The 15325-nt window shown below is 38.5% G+C and overlaps 1 protein-coding gene across 2 annotated transcripts in view; it reads right to left on the bottom strand.

Annotated features, from left to right (window-relative positions):
* Positions 1-15325, bottom strand: part of NCALD (neurocalcin delta) — a 270362-nt gene that overhangs the window by 73203 nt on the left and 181834 nt on the right. Inside the window, exon 1 of one of the 2 annotated variants that reach the window (XM_044245189.1) lies at positions 1062-1214. The exons of the other annotated variant lie outside the window; for it this stretch is intronic. The gene's annotated coding sequence lies outside the window, so the exon portion shown is untranslated. Of the gene's footprint in view, positions 1-1061; positions 1215-15325 lie in introns of those variants that run through there. 2 annotated transcript variants of the gene reach the window in all.

Here is a 15325-nt window from a genome sequence, read left to right as displayed (position 1 = left end):
CAGAGGTTTCCTTTGAATTATTAGCTACAAAACTACCCAATCTATCCAATGATAGAAAAATCCAAATTTATGAAACTTGGGAAGAAAAGGAACTACAACAGAGCAAATAAAACAGTTTGCATTATATACTGTGCTAGGAATAAGGAGATAAAAAGTCTTATTAATCACCATTACCAAATTATTCATTCAAGATCTGGAGCAAATTTTAGTGACTATTTATATCTGGATTTGAATTAAAGTAACATCTACTATTGTTTCCTTCTGTGGGCAAGATTTCAGTTCCTAAATACAAGAACAGCTTGCATGACTCCTTAGTGAAGACTACCCAATGCCATTCTCTTCACAGCTGAATTTTCAGAGGAAGATCCTGAAAACGGGCACTTTGCTCTAACAACCAAAACCAATGACAGGCACACACACATAAGAGGTTCCACCCCAACTTCCCTGGCATATTCCAGATTATTTTTCCTCTAAACAGGAAGCTGTTGACAGTTTCCCTGGTATTTTCCGACTACCCTATTTACAAGAAAAAAATCCCAACTTTTGTTTCAAAGTATAATGTTCTTTCCCGCTGTGCCTATTGTTGCTAATTATGCATGCTGCAAACAAGATAGAAACCAAATTCCAAACTATTCTAGGCTGATTCAGAAGGGGTAACAATTGTAAAAAGAAAAGAAAAAAAAAAAGCAGTTAGTAACATATTGCAAGACTATGCTGGAGTCTTTAAACCCAAAACAATGCTGAAGGGAGGATTCCTGGAATTTGACGGGGAATGTTTGACTCCAGCTGTAAAATCCGTATCTCTGAATAATGTCATGTTAGCAAGTGTTGAGCAAGAAAGGCGATTATATTTTAACTTACTTCGGAGAACATTAATCCAAATTTAACCGAATTCCAGAGACTCCGCACAAAATTAGCAACTAGAAGCTGCTTCACATTTTTTCCCCCTGGTACAACAATCATTGCTCATGACGATAAACTTGTAGGAGGTAAAAGGGAGGGGGGAAAACCACAGTCATCTATAAAACATATAACTACTGTGTATAAAGCAGGCTAATTACCTCACACCAAAGAAGTGCAAGATTTAACAGTCCATGCTCTGTGGCCCCAGGGGAAGCAGGGGTGCGGCGGTAGGAGCAGCAGCAGGAGTAGAGCAAGCAGCAGCAGGAGCGGCCAGCATCCACCAGATTCTCCCAGGCCTTTGACTGTGTGGACTCAGCCACAGACTCTGCCTCCAGCTGACGTCAAAGTCCCTGTCACATGGCCAGATGAAAGCCAAGAGAGCATTGGTTGTCGTAGCAACCACAGAACGGCTCTGAAATTATTTCAATAGGTCATCTGTCATTGTAGGGTGTGTGTGTGTGTGTGTGTGTGTGTGTGTCTGTGTGTGTGTGTGTCTGTGTGTGTGTGTGTCTGTGTGTGTGTGTGTGTGTGGCTGGACACACGCACCCCACAATCATCACGGACAGCTCCCCAACACCCTCAACTTCCGAGGCTGTCACTCAAATGTTGCCTACAACTTTCCTCTTTAAGACTTTGGTGTCTGTTCGTTACAGTTCCTTGCAGGAAAATGCATCTGTCGCTCTGAAGTTGCTACTGGTCTCCTTATCACCAGAACGAAGCATGCATGTCTCTCTCTGGAGCAGAAGGAGAGAAACTGAAAAATCCTGGGGGGTGGGGGGCAGTAGTTTTCTGAGCTAATTAAAGCTATTTGTAAGCAAAGGGATAAAAACAGAAACTCAAGGGGAGTTGGAAGAAAAGATGTCTTGACCCAGCAAGAATCCACGTCGAGGTCCCGAGACCACACTAGCGATGGAAAGAAATAAAAGAAACACGGGGGTAGTGGCCCAGAGTCGGCTGAGAGAATCTAACGACCCCGACACCGAGTGGGATGGGGCGGGGGGCAGGGGGGGGAGGAAGTATGAATGCCGGAGTCCCTCACTATAAAATGTCTATGCAAGAATGACGAGTAGTAAAACGGCACCACTTTAAAACGACCTCGTGAGTACATTTAGAACGCGTTTAGACTCTTGTGTGGAGGTCACCATACAGGGGCCAAATCCTCTCCTCCAAATGCTCCCAGGCACAGCCGTTTGGGGCTCGGGGCGGAGTAATGGGGGACTGTCCCACAGACGCCGAGCACAGTGACAGCCTAGAGCTGCGAATAAAGGCACGGTCCTGCATGGTCCTGCATGGTCCTGCACATTTCTAACTTCAGCTTCACTTCCTTTAGCATCATCCCCGCTTCTTTCTAACTCAGCCCACGTGCTTATTTCCCAGGGCCTCCTCCCTCTCTATTAACAGGAAGTCAATTAAACAAAATGAAATGAAGGTATTCTGGAAAATACACGCAGAACATGTATACTCATTCAGAGGGCACAAGGGCTCAAAGGCAAGGGGAAAGAGCCTGCTCTCGGGACCGAACAAAGGACCTTTCCATGCTAGTGTCATCAGGATCTCTATTCTGGCTCTTAAAAATTAAGAAAAAAAAAAAAAAAGTTGCTCCAGGGTGCTCCAAAATATATGTACTGCCAAAGCGAGCACAAGGGTGCTCCAAAATATAAAAGGAAGCTAAACCACCTGAGCCACTTGAAAAGAAGGAAATTTCTTCATTGTCAGAAATTACTTCTTGTTGAACAATAAGACCAATGTCCAAACTGTGGCTATAAAATCCTCCCATTCTGGTTTCCTCTTCTTCTACTTCTGTACCAGTCCCAACTGGGAGAAAAGACAGATTTGTATCTGAACAGCTATCCTCCTAATGCTATTAGCTGTAGCAGTGCAAAAGTCAAATCAAGCTGCCCATGCTACAGTGATTTCAGAGACAAGACAGGTGGGAATTTACCTGTCGGCACAACAACAGGGGGCTCATTGAACCCAATGTCCATCTAGATGGCTGGGGATGTCTCACCCGGGTCAGATTTCTGCAACAGCCACAATTCATCGTTTTGCAGTTTGTTCCAGCTATGTCTGGGTTTCTGTTCAGAAATGCATATCGTAGTAATGCGTGGATGGGCAGAGAGGAGGGAAAGCAGGTCCTTCCAGACTTCCAGGGCCCCACCTCCCATGAGCTGCCTGCTTTAGCGTCTCTCAGACTCCAGATCCCTGGCTGCCTAACTCTTCCTCTTTCTGCAGCTCGGGCCTGAGGAAAGCTGCAGTACCCAGCTCTGCCGATAGGTGATGTCCTCTGAAACAAGAAGTTCTTGGTTCTGAAAATGCCGAAAATTCAAGGGCTTTCATTTGAAATCTAGTTTGAAATTTAGCAAAAATCTAACACCTTTTCGTTTTGAATTTCTGATTATTTTTAAGACTAGGTATACCTTACTATATATTGATTTGGGCTTAAACTCATTATAAGTTAGAATACTCAGTGGACTGACCTTCCAAATAAAAGGTAGATGCTACAAGCATGCTTCCCACCTGTTATCACTCATTTTCACTTTGCAAACTACCTAGGATTAGAAATTCTTCTTACAGCTAAAGAAGCTACCAGTCACCTGCAGCGTTGAAATCGCTGATGATGATCTCTTTGGAGCCAAAAGTTTCTTCCAATTTGGCTAATTAATCCAGATGTAGCTGAAAATATTATAGGAAATACAGAAAAGGGTTTCTCCATTCACAGCCCGTCACATTGAGGGAATATATGTCCCTTTACTTTTTAAATGACAACTCATTTTTTTTAGGTGAAAATGATTCAGTGAATTTAAAAATACCCATTCAAAAATAGTTCTGCACCGAAGTTTTTGCTTGCTGTATGAACGTCAAGGCTGCCTATTATTAGTTTGACCACTTTCCCGGAAATAATTGGTAAATACCAAAGAAGGAGTCTGACTCAGGTTCACACACCTAAAATAACAGGTAGTATGGGTCACTGAGCAGAAAACTATAAACGGCCTTTTATTTGATGTTTCTAGGTAAAAATGTTCCTGTCTCCCCATCTTAACATTAGTGGGAAGGCCATGGAGCTATTTTTTGGAGACACTGGGTTCAAATCTCATCTGGGCAAGTTACTTCCATCCTCTGATCACCAGTGCCTACATCCTAAGATTGTTGTGAGGATTATAAAGTTAATGTATTCTAAAATTCTGACTCCCTACCATAGGGTAGATGGCTTAATGTGTATGTCATTTTGGGTTTGTCCTTCTGACTCTGGTAAGTCTACAAAGACTTATAGTACAAAAGACACACTCTTATTCATTTCTACAACTCAAAGAGTGCTCAGTAAATGCTGAGTATCTCAACTATTTGGAAATCACTGCTGAGCAACAGAAAGAAATGGCTCCTTTTTCTCCCCCCCAACAGAGAAGAAAGAGCCTTCCCTCAGCTCCCCAAAAAGGCAAAGGAAGGAAAAATAAAAATAAAACTGTGGAGTTATCACAAAATTTTCTAGCAATGAAAGGGTTCAAATAAATTTCCCAAGTAAATCAAATTTATCTCTGCTAAATCATGAATACTTCTCATGAGTGTTCATTAATTATATGCTGATGTATTTTATGGTTATTACTGTTGATGTTGGATAATCTTTTATAGTAAGTGACATTAATTGAGCACTTAATACATGTGAAGCATTGTTTTAAGTGCTGCAGAGATATTAAATCATTCACTACAATAACCCTAGGAGGCAGGTGTTATTCTCTTTTTCACATTTCACAGCTGATGAACCCTAAGCATAGAGATGACAAGTACCTTGCCTACCTAGTACATGACAGAGCCAGGATCTATACCTGGAAAGCCTGGCTTCATAAATTCTGGGAAATAATTTACATTTGATGTATTTTTAGAAAGAACTGAATTGTTTCTTATGTTTATTTTATACATGAGGATTGTTTTTATTTTCAACTTCTTATGAGGGAGAGAAGGCTAATTCATCTTTTCTATATCTGAGAACTCTAATGATCTCAATCTAGTTTTGGCCTAATGAGTAATTTGGCAAAAAAAAATCTAATCAGGAAGATTTGAATCAAGGAAAATGGACAAAGTGCAAAGTGAAAATATCCTGAATAAAACTGTGCCCAAATTATTATAGTTTTCACTGAAGCAACTCTTTGGATTGAACTCGCTTGGGTAACTTCTGTTGCCCATTATGATGGAGTTTCATGTGTTCCATCCAATATTCTCACTGAGATAACAATAAAAGCTGGAGTTTAAAAAAAAAAAAAAAGTGGTTGGAAGGCATCAAAGAGCAGCAAAGGCAGAAAAATCCTTAAGTTCCAAGATCTCAGATAAAGGGAAAAAATCTATTGATAGAAGCCCAACATTCTCCACGTTATCTGCTGCTTTTTTCCTCAAATTATTTGATAATTCTTAAGTGGTGTGGGGCTTCTAGCACTCTTGAAGACTAGAGAGATAAATACTGGGATAAATACAAATATTTAAAAGCACAGGGGACTTTGGGGATTAAGAACCTGATTTAAAAAAAAAAAGGTATCAGAGAGAAGTGATACTAACTTCCTGAACTGTTTTCCCATTGAAGTATTTGCCAATTCCTAACTGATGTTAAGCAAAAGAACAAGAAATAAAACATAAAACTGCAGCAAAGAGCATTAAAACATGAAGGGAGAGTTTAGCAGTCTTATAGTGCTGGGGAGACAAAAATTAGAGTTCAGGATTCTCCAAGGAGTTGGAGCTGGTCAACACCCTGAGTTTTCAAGCCTCCTAACTCAAAGGCTGTGCCATGGATGTGGTGGAAAACAGGAGATAGAGGCACCCTCACAAACACCAGGACCCATCCTAGAAATTTAAAAATGCCTAGTTGGATCAAGGTAATTTGTCCCTATTCTAACTATCTTCTAGAAAAAAAAAAAAAAATAACCCTCTCTAAAGAAAGATGACAGCATATAGAACCTCTATCATTTTTCACACACTACTTCCAATTCAGTCCAAAATCATTAATCATGCCAAGAGATAGGTCTAACTGACCAAAATCCCAGAGGAAAAAATACAGTTAAGACAGATCCAATGGTGATTCTCCTTTTGTAGTTATCAGACAGGGAATTAAAAATAGCTGTAATTTTAATATGTTCAAGAAAATAAATGGCCAGAAGGATAATTCCACCTGTAAAAAAAATTAAATCTATGAAAAAGGAACATATTCTAATAAAGATCTGAATAGTATAATAACTGAAATTAAGAACTTAATAGAGTAGTTCGAGAGTGGGGAAGATATATCAAAAGAGAAAAATAGTGAAATGAAAGGTAGGTCATCAGACACTATCTAGACTGAAGTATAAGAAGAAAAAAAGAATGGGAAACACAGGAAACAATGTAAGAGACATGTGGGACATGATGAAAAGGCTAACATGTGCATTTGGAAAAGGAAAGAAGAGAAAAGAGGTAGGACAGAAACAATGTTTGAAGAGAATTGGCTGAGACATTTCCAGAATTTACAAAACAACAGATTTAAGAAGTCCTATATAACCCAAACAGGATAACTACAAAGAAAATCACACATAAATACATCATGACCAACCCGCTAAAAGCTAAAGACAAAGACAAAATTTCTTAAAAGCAGTGAGACCAGAAAGTCATATTAACTTTATAGGCAAAACAGAAGACTTTTTAATAGTAAAACTCAACAGTAAGACAAACAATCCAATTAGAGAATCAGCAAAAGACAGGAAGAGACATTTCCCCCAAGACTATATACAGATGACAAATAAGCACATGAAAAGATTTTCTAACATCATTAACCATTAGGGAAACGCAAGTTAAAAAAAAAAAAAAACCATAATGAGATATCACTACACAACTATCAAAACGACTAAAATAAAAAGTAGTGAGGATACTGAATGCCAGCAAGGATGCAAAGAAACTGAATCACTCATACATTGCTGGTGGGGTTGTAAAATGACACAGTCACTATGGTAAATGGTTTGGCAGTTTTCAAAAGTATTACACAGGCAACTACCATATGACTCAGTAGTTGTACTCCTGGCATTTCAGAAAAATGAAGACTTAAGTTAAAAGCTTGTACACAAAAGTTTATAACTTTGTGATGGTCACTAATTGGAAATAATTCAGATGCTATTTTTTTTTGTTGTTGTTTAAGATTTATTTATTTATCGGAGAGAGAGAGATCACGTGTCTGTGTATGTGCACTCACACAAGTCAGGGGAGGGGCAGAGGGAGAGAGAAATCTTCACGCAGACTCTGTGCTGACAACAGGGCCAAGTGTGGGGCTGGGTCCCAAGACCCTGAGCTCATGACCTAAGCCAAAATCAAGAGTTACTGCTTAACAACCTGAGCCACCCAGGAGTCCCCAGATGCCTTCAATAGGTAAATGGATAAACAATTTTAGTATATCTACACCTTGAGATACTACTCAATACTAAAATGGAACAGACTACTGATACATACAAAAACCTGCGTGAATATCCAGAGAATTTTCCTGAGTGAAAAAACTAATTCAAAAGGTCACATACTATATGATCCATTTATATAACATTATTGATATGGCAAAGTTATAGAAATGAAAAACAGATTGGTGGTTTCCAGAGATTAAACTGACTATGCGTGGAAGAGAAATGCTTACATTGTAAAAATACAACATGAAGGATCCTTGTGGTGATGAAAATTCTACATCTTGACAACTTCTGTATCAACGTCAGTGTCCTGCTTGTAATATTGCACTACAGTTTTGCAAAATGTCACCTTTAAGGGAAAGTGATAAAAGATATTTGGATTCTCTCTGTATTGGTGCTTTCAGTTGCATGTGAATCTACACTTAATGCAAAATAAAAGTTTAATTATATTTTTTAAATGACAAAAACATGAGATATTTTCAGTCAAAAACTGAGGGAATTTGTTTCAAAAGAATTACAATAAATTTCTAAAGAGAAAAGGGAGAAAGAAATAATCTCAGATGGAAACACAGAGATATAGAAAGGGCAACTGTTATATAGATAAATCTAAATGACTACTGGTTTTCTAAAATTATGTCTCATGGGGCTTAAAATATATGTAGATTCAAAATATAGGGCTAAGTTAGCACAGAAGGTAAGAGAGGATAGATAGAATAAAGATGTTCTAAGATTCTTGTATTCTAATAAAAATACTAATTAATAAGTTTCTAATAAGGTAAGGATTCACAGTGCAATCCTTGTATCCAATAAAAGATTAAAAGAAAAATGCATAGCTAATAAACTAATAGATTAGGAAAATCATTTAAAAAACTACTCGATGCCCAAAAGAAGCAGGAATGGAGGAAAGAAAAGAAAGAAAATAATAAGATAAATAGTAACATCAAAGATTTAATCTCAAACATAAATCATTACCAAAATACTCAAACTGATGAAATATTTTGGTTAAAAGACCACAAACATCAGATTGTGTTAATAACCAAATTCTAACTTTTCTGAATATAAGAAATGGGAAGTGATATACAAACTACCAAGCAAAAGCTGGTGTAGCTGTATTACTATCAAGAAATAGTAGTTGATAGTCATACTAGCAAGAAATACTACTAGAGATACAGAGGAAAACTTCATAATTCACTTTTCTAAATATGCATATGCACTTAATAAAATAACATTAAGATGTAAGTAGAAAAAATCATAATCATAGTACTGATTTATCATATCTTTCTCAATAACCCATAAAACAAATAGGAAAGAAAGGTAGAAATATAGAATATTTCAATGACAAATTAACCAACCTGGCTTAATTAACATATGAAGGATAATCTCAATTACAAAATACACATCTTTTTCCTCAAATCTATTTAACAATATTGACTACCTGCTGGACCCTAGGAATGTCTCAACACATTGTAAATGATCAAAATCACAGAGTATACTCTTTGTACACAGTAGAGAAAAGCTAATAATCAATATTAGAAAGACAAATAGAAAACCTCTAAATGGAAACCAAGCAATACATTTCTAAGTAACCCACGCATTAAAAAGGTTACATTGCAATTTAGAAATATTTTGAAGTGAGCAACAAAATACCATGCATCAAAACTTGCATGCATCTAACGCACTAATGGAAATGTGTAGATATGTTAAAACACACACACACACACACACACACACAGAGTTCTACTTTTAGAATTGCACTTCGAGGAACTCCATGGACCTGCTCCCCAGTGAAACAAGTATAATCAGTGAAAAATACTTTAAAATATCATGAAGTCTCTGAAAATCTTATTTACGACATATAGCCAACAAAGAAATGTTTATTCAAGAAAATGTACTAAACTTGATAAGAACATTGAGAGTCTGTGGCACTTGAGTCAGTGCCACTTCCTCCCTAATTCCTCAGCTCAGTTTGATGGAAACTAAATTTTGGGAAGTTGTGACCAATAAGATAGAGCTCCTTCTACCTTAATCAAAGGATATAGAGTCTCACTGGAAAAGGCAGGCCATCAGCATTTCTCCTGTTCTGGTGTTAATTCCTGATGAGTACAGCTAAGAGGTTGGCGACTCCCTTCCTCTACCTCAGCCCCACTCACGGAGAGTATAGGTTCTACTCCAGGTACAGTAGGTAAAAAAATAAAAATGAAACAAGATGGGATTGGGAGGGAGACAAACCATAAGTGACTCTTAATCTCACAAAACAAACCGAGGGTTGCTGGGGGGAGGGGGGCTGGGAGAAGGGGGGTGGGGTTATGGACACTGGGGAGGCTATGTGCTATGGTGAGTGCTGTGAAGTGTGTAAACCTGGCGATTCATATACCTGTACCCCGGGGGATAAAAATATATTATATAGTTTATAGAAAATAAAAAATTAAAAAAAAAATGCTGGGGCCTTATTGGTCTCAACCCAGTTCACTTGTAGGACAGAGAGTCTAAGTCAGAGGCTATCTGAGAAGCCCAGAAGCTACCACCATTGTCCAGTGCCGAGAGTAGTTATTCAGAGTTTTTTTCAGAGGCAGTCCTTAAGAACACTCTTGACGCTCTTCCCAAAGGAAATGACTTTATTTGAAATAGAGTGTGGCGAAGTTCAAGTTTAAGGGTGCTCTTGAAAACAATGGAGATTTGGGTGGTAAAAATTCATAGGAGGCTGAGAAAAGGGCAAAAGCTAACCTGCAGACCGGTAGCTTACCCGAAAGAACCAGCTAAGAGGCAGCTAAAAAGAGCCCTCTTGGAATCAGAACAAACCTCAAAGACTGACCTTAAAAACCCTTTGATGAATGTAACTGGATAGTTATGGAGCAATTTATGCCCCAGAGCATCGTAAGAAATACTAGCCCAATCAGCAAAAAATTAGTGAAGCCTAACAGCTGGGTGTGATACCATATGTGGCAGAGATCGGGGCAAGAGACAAGGAGAGCTGTACTAAAACTAGTCTTCCCAGGGTGACTGGGAAGTCACTGAAAACAGTGGTATGAATAGCACCCTTGTATTGTGCACTAAGGTTTACTTTCAGGATTCTATTTCATTTGACCCTGAACCAATACAGGCATTTAATTTTTTTTAAAAGATTTTATTTATTTATTTGTCAGAGAGAGAGAGAGAGAGAGAGCACAAGCAGGCAAAGGCAGAGGAGGCAGAGAGAGAAGCAGGCTCCCCACTGAGCAAGAAGCCCAATGTGGGCCTCGATCCCAGGACCCCGGGATCATCACCTGAGCTGAAGGCAGCCCCTTAACAGACTGAGCCACCCAGGTGTCCCTTTTTTTTTTTTTTTTAAGATTTTATTTTTTTTGAAGCATTTAATTTTTTAAAAGGCTGAATATCCATACCCTAAGTCTCTACCTCAAGTAGTTGGGGAGAAAAAGGGCAAAGTAAAGCAAAGAAAGTAAAAGGAAGGAAATTATAGAGACAGCAGAAATTAATTCAGTTGAAAACAATGTGCAATAGAGAAAATGAGAAAGCCAGAGCTGATTCTTTAAACAAATTAATAGAATTTATAAGCACTTAGAAGTATGAGCAAGAAAAAAAAATCACTAATATCTGTAATTTTTAAAAAGGACATCATTATGGGTCCTACAGATGTTAAGAAATAATAGATTTCACAGGTTCTTGGACTAGAAGATATCTTAGTGATCAGCCAGTCTATCTTTCTTCCAACCTGCTGCTTGAATACCCTCCAGACAGAATGAGCTCTCCACTACAATATGTCAAGTCATCCATTGTAGAAATGTTCCAGCTGTTAGAAAGTTCTCCCTTATAATGACCCAAATGTCCCTTTCCTGTCACTTCTACATTGCTCCTTGATGTTACAAAGAGTAAATAGAATCCTTTGGTTCATATTATGGCCCTTCAGAGATCTAAAGGAGCAGCTATTATGTCTACAGCTGCAAGTTGTCCCCCAATATCCATTTTCTCCTTCACAGAAATAGAATCCTTAGCTGGGAAATCGCTGCTCAGAATAAAGACTTCTCCAGCCTCCCTTGTAGCTCTGTGGCTTAAGGACAGGTGGATTGGACGTAAATAAATATGTCACATGATGCTTCTGGGAACTTTCTTGAAAAAAAAAAAAGAACAAACAAACTTGTCTGAACACTTAGACTTTTCTTTTTCATTCCATTTACCATCTTACTGTTTGGGAGCATGGAGGTGATGGCCACCACTGTAGACCATGGGGAGGTGGGCTATATACCCTAGAGATGGATGGTGAAGTGAGCTGGAAGAAGCCTGGGTCCTGAAGCCTTCATGAAGAAAAGCTGCCTTTTTCTAGTTCTACATTACTTTCCTCCAGACTTGTGGCGGTTGAGGGGAGAAAGAGTGAGAAAGGGAAAGTCCCTAAAAACATTTTTTGGGAAGATTTTATTTATTTATTTGTCAGACAGAGAGAGAGCACAAGCAGGGGGTATAACAGGCAGAGGGAGAAACAGTCTCCCCTCTGAGCAAGGAGCCCAATGCAGGACTCCATGCTAGGACCCTGGGATCATGACCTAAGCTGAAGACAGATGCTTAACCATCAGAGTGACCCAGGTATCCTGGGAAAGGGACACCTCATTTAAGCACCTGGCTGGCTCAGTCGATGGAGCATGTGACTCTTGACCTTGGGATCATGAGTTTGAGACCCATGCTGGGTGTAGTGTTTATTTAAAAAAAATTTTTTTTTAAAGTTGGGGATTTTGTGCAAGGGAAGTGCTACATGTTAAATAAGCTTGTGGAATTTCATGAAACTCCCAGGAATCCTTAGAGAAGAAAACAAATTGTAATATATCCAAAAGCATTGCAGACAAAGTCCTAGATAACAGCTCTTCATTTCTCCAAATAATGAAACTACTACTCTTTAGTTATAGTATTCATGAAAGACTCCTTAAAGTCTTTCTGGACACTGAGGAATCACATGGCTTGAAGAGAAAGAAATAGGAGAAAAGAGAAAAGAGACAACAAAATCATTCAAAGAATAAAAATGGCCTCTTCTTTCACCCTGCCTGCCTTTTCATAGATTGAATGAGAGAAATAAATTCTTTTTTCAAAGAGAGAGAATTTCTCATAGCACGCTAACGATTTTGTTTTATGGAAAAACTGTCCACAAATCATCTTTATATTTAATTTCCCATACAAAAGAAAAGCTGCAAAATGTTACTTTTCCATCAGCAACATCTAATACATTTAAAGCAAATATTGTAATAAGATCTTTGGTTTTGCTTTTTTAGAAAGATTGCTTTAGAACCATAACTCTTTCTTTGCTGTCAGACTGATACTGCTGCACATTTATAAGCCTGACTTTCACAAATCATCAAGGATTCTATTATTTCCTACTTCCAAGGGATAAGGAAATAAACCCAAAAGGAGTGAAGAATCTAGATGGTTTCCTTGTGGCGCCTGTTGAAAATGCAGTTCCTATCAACAAGACGGAAGCAGTCCTGAAATTCATCTTCAGCCTGAAGTCATACATTTTGTTGAGTTTTTGTGCAAATTGTTGGCATCAAGGATTTTTGCCATGTTAGAATGGAAAGAGTATGAGCTTTGGGATCGGGTACACTCACTTAAATGTAGGCTTCCCAAATATGACTTTTTATCTTGTTGACTTTGGACAATTTACTTACCCTCACTGAGCCTTGATTTTTTTTTATCTGTGAAATGTAAACACGAATGACTACCTTGCAAGGTGGTTATAAAGAATGATTTTCAAATTAGTAGTGCATCTGCTATAGTTCAAGAGACAAAGCTAATATTCACAATTAATTAAATAATAATTAACAGAGGTGCTTATTAAGGTCCAGTTTACCTTAAGTAGTGCTTTTAGAAAAAACAAATTTACTTAGAGTGTGACTTTCTGTTTTCATTGAATTCCTTAAAGAGTAAATTATGATAGTTCTTAATATCAGAACTATGAATCTCTATTTCCATAGCCTATACATCTATTTAGTAGCATTTAATGACAGTTAAAACCACAGCAAAGAATCCTCTTTAGCCTATTAAATTATTTATTCCTCATAGAAGAGGGAAAATAGGACACTAGTTTATTAGTTTGCCGATATTAGCTTTGCTTCTAAAAACGCCATCCCAAAAAAAGCACATACCACATATTCCAAGAACTGCAAATTTATAGGTTTTTAAAAATGTAACTATAGAAAAAAAAAGTAACTATAGAGCAAATGTTCTAACACTATAAAATATGTGAATCTTGCCTTAATAAAATCAAATGTATCTAAATCTTAATGTAGCACAATAATTAATTAGAACATTTAGAGCATAACTACTTCCTCTGGTGCATACAAAATCTAATTCAATTACAGAAAAAAATGATTGATTATAAGTTTTTAGAAAGTCATTTTACTAAGGGAGGTATCCATCTTCTTGACTATTGTCTTAATTATCAGACTGCTTATTTCACTTATTGTGTTTGGGTAACATAATAGATTAATACTCTCCCTTTCCCCCACCCTCTGAGACCTCTCTCTTCTAATCCCAGGAGAATATGAATATGTTATTTTACATATCAAAGGAGAATTAAGGTTGCCAATCAGCTAACCTTAAAATAGAAAGACTATTTTGGATTATCTGATGAGCCCAATGTAACTACGAGGGTTCTTAAAAATGGAAGACAGGCAGAAAGATGGCAGCTTGTAAAGGTCTTGGCCCAAGGTTGCTGGCTCTGAAGACAGAGAGAGGAGCCATGGACCAAGTATGCAGGCAGCTGCTAGAAGCTGGGAAAGAAAAGGAAATTGCTGTCATCTGAATGTTCATGTCCCCCTAAAATCCATTTGTCAAGAACCTAAACCCCAATGTGATGGTATTAGGAGGCGGGGCCTTTGTGAGGTGATTGGGTCATGAGGATGAAGCCCTTATAGAAAGGGTCCAAAGAGCCCTATTGCCCCTTCCACCACCTAAAGATACAGCAAGAAGTGTGCAACCTTAGAAGATTCTCATGACCATTCTGGCACCCTGATCTTCGACTTCCAGCATCCAGAACTGGGAGAAATACATTTCTGTGCTCTATAAGCCATCTAGTTTTAGATATTTTTGTTATAACATCCAGACTCACTAAAACAGAAGTGGACCCTGTTCATCCTGTTCTAGAACCTACACAAGGGATCACAGCTCTATCTATACTTTGAGTGTACCCCAGTGAGACTCATTTCAGATTGCTGACCTCCAGAACTGTTAGACAATAAATTGGGATAATTTGTTATAGCAGCAATGGGGAACTAATACAGGCGAGAAACTGTGCTGCGCACACCTTCTAAGCAAGACTTTACAGAGGAGATGAAGATGAGTGTAGACTCAAGGAGCTAGTAGGACAGAAAAAGGAAGAAAGCACATATCCCAGGAGAAGCAAAGCAAAGTGCCATGAGGCCTCAGGGGAGGGAAATGCTCCTCCCAACTGGAAGCAAACCCACTACTAGAAAACCTGCTGTAGTGTCTTGACAGCAATCTTCCCAGAAGGCAAAGGGTTGCCCTACTTGACTTTTGGTCATTCCATCAAGTCCTCTGATTCTAGAAATTATATCTACAAAATGATTTGTGTTGCAATAACAATATTTTCAAGAGCTGGCCTGAATGTGGCTCAGGTCAGAGAACTTGCTGAATGGCAAGCAAGAAAAGAAACCAAGGGACCACACTGCTGTCTTGCTATCATCTTCAGTTAGGATCTGACCCAGAATTACAGGAAAGGGTACATTCTCTGACTGGCTGGGATGAGAGGGTTCATGGCCAAAGCTACTCTGGACGGCTGTCCTATTGAACCCGCCTTGAGGCTGTTTTAGTTTCCTGTACTCTTACCTGTGGGAAGCCACAGCATTTTCATATTGGTATGAACCAACCAACCAAAATAAAGGTTCTCTCTCAAGAGGCACAGTGACCACTAAAAGGACATTGGGTGGAGATTCAGGAGATCCCCAAATCCCAGCCCCTCACCACCACCACCAAAACAGTCTGTGAGTCATGCTCCTCACCAAAGCATTTAGGGCCTTGACATTTTT

This window comes from Neovison vison, chromosome 4 (assembly GCF_020171115.1).
Source record: "Neovison vison isolate M4711 chromosome 4, ASM_NN_V1, whole genome shotgun sequence".
NCBI lineage: Eukaryota > Metazoa > Chordata > Mammalia > Carnivora > Mustelidae > Neogale > Neogale vison.
This window is presented reverse-complemented; position numbering and strand designations above follow the sequence as displayed.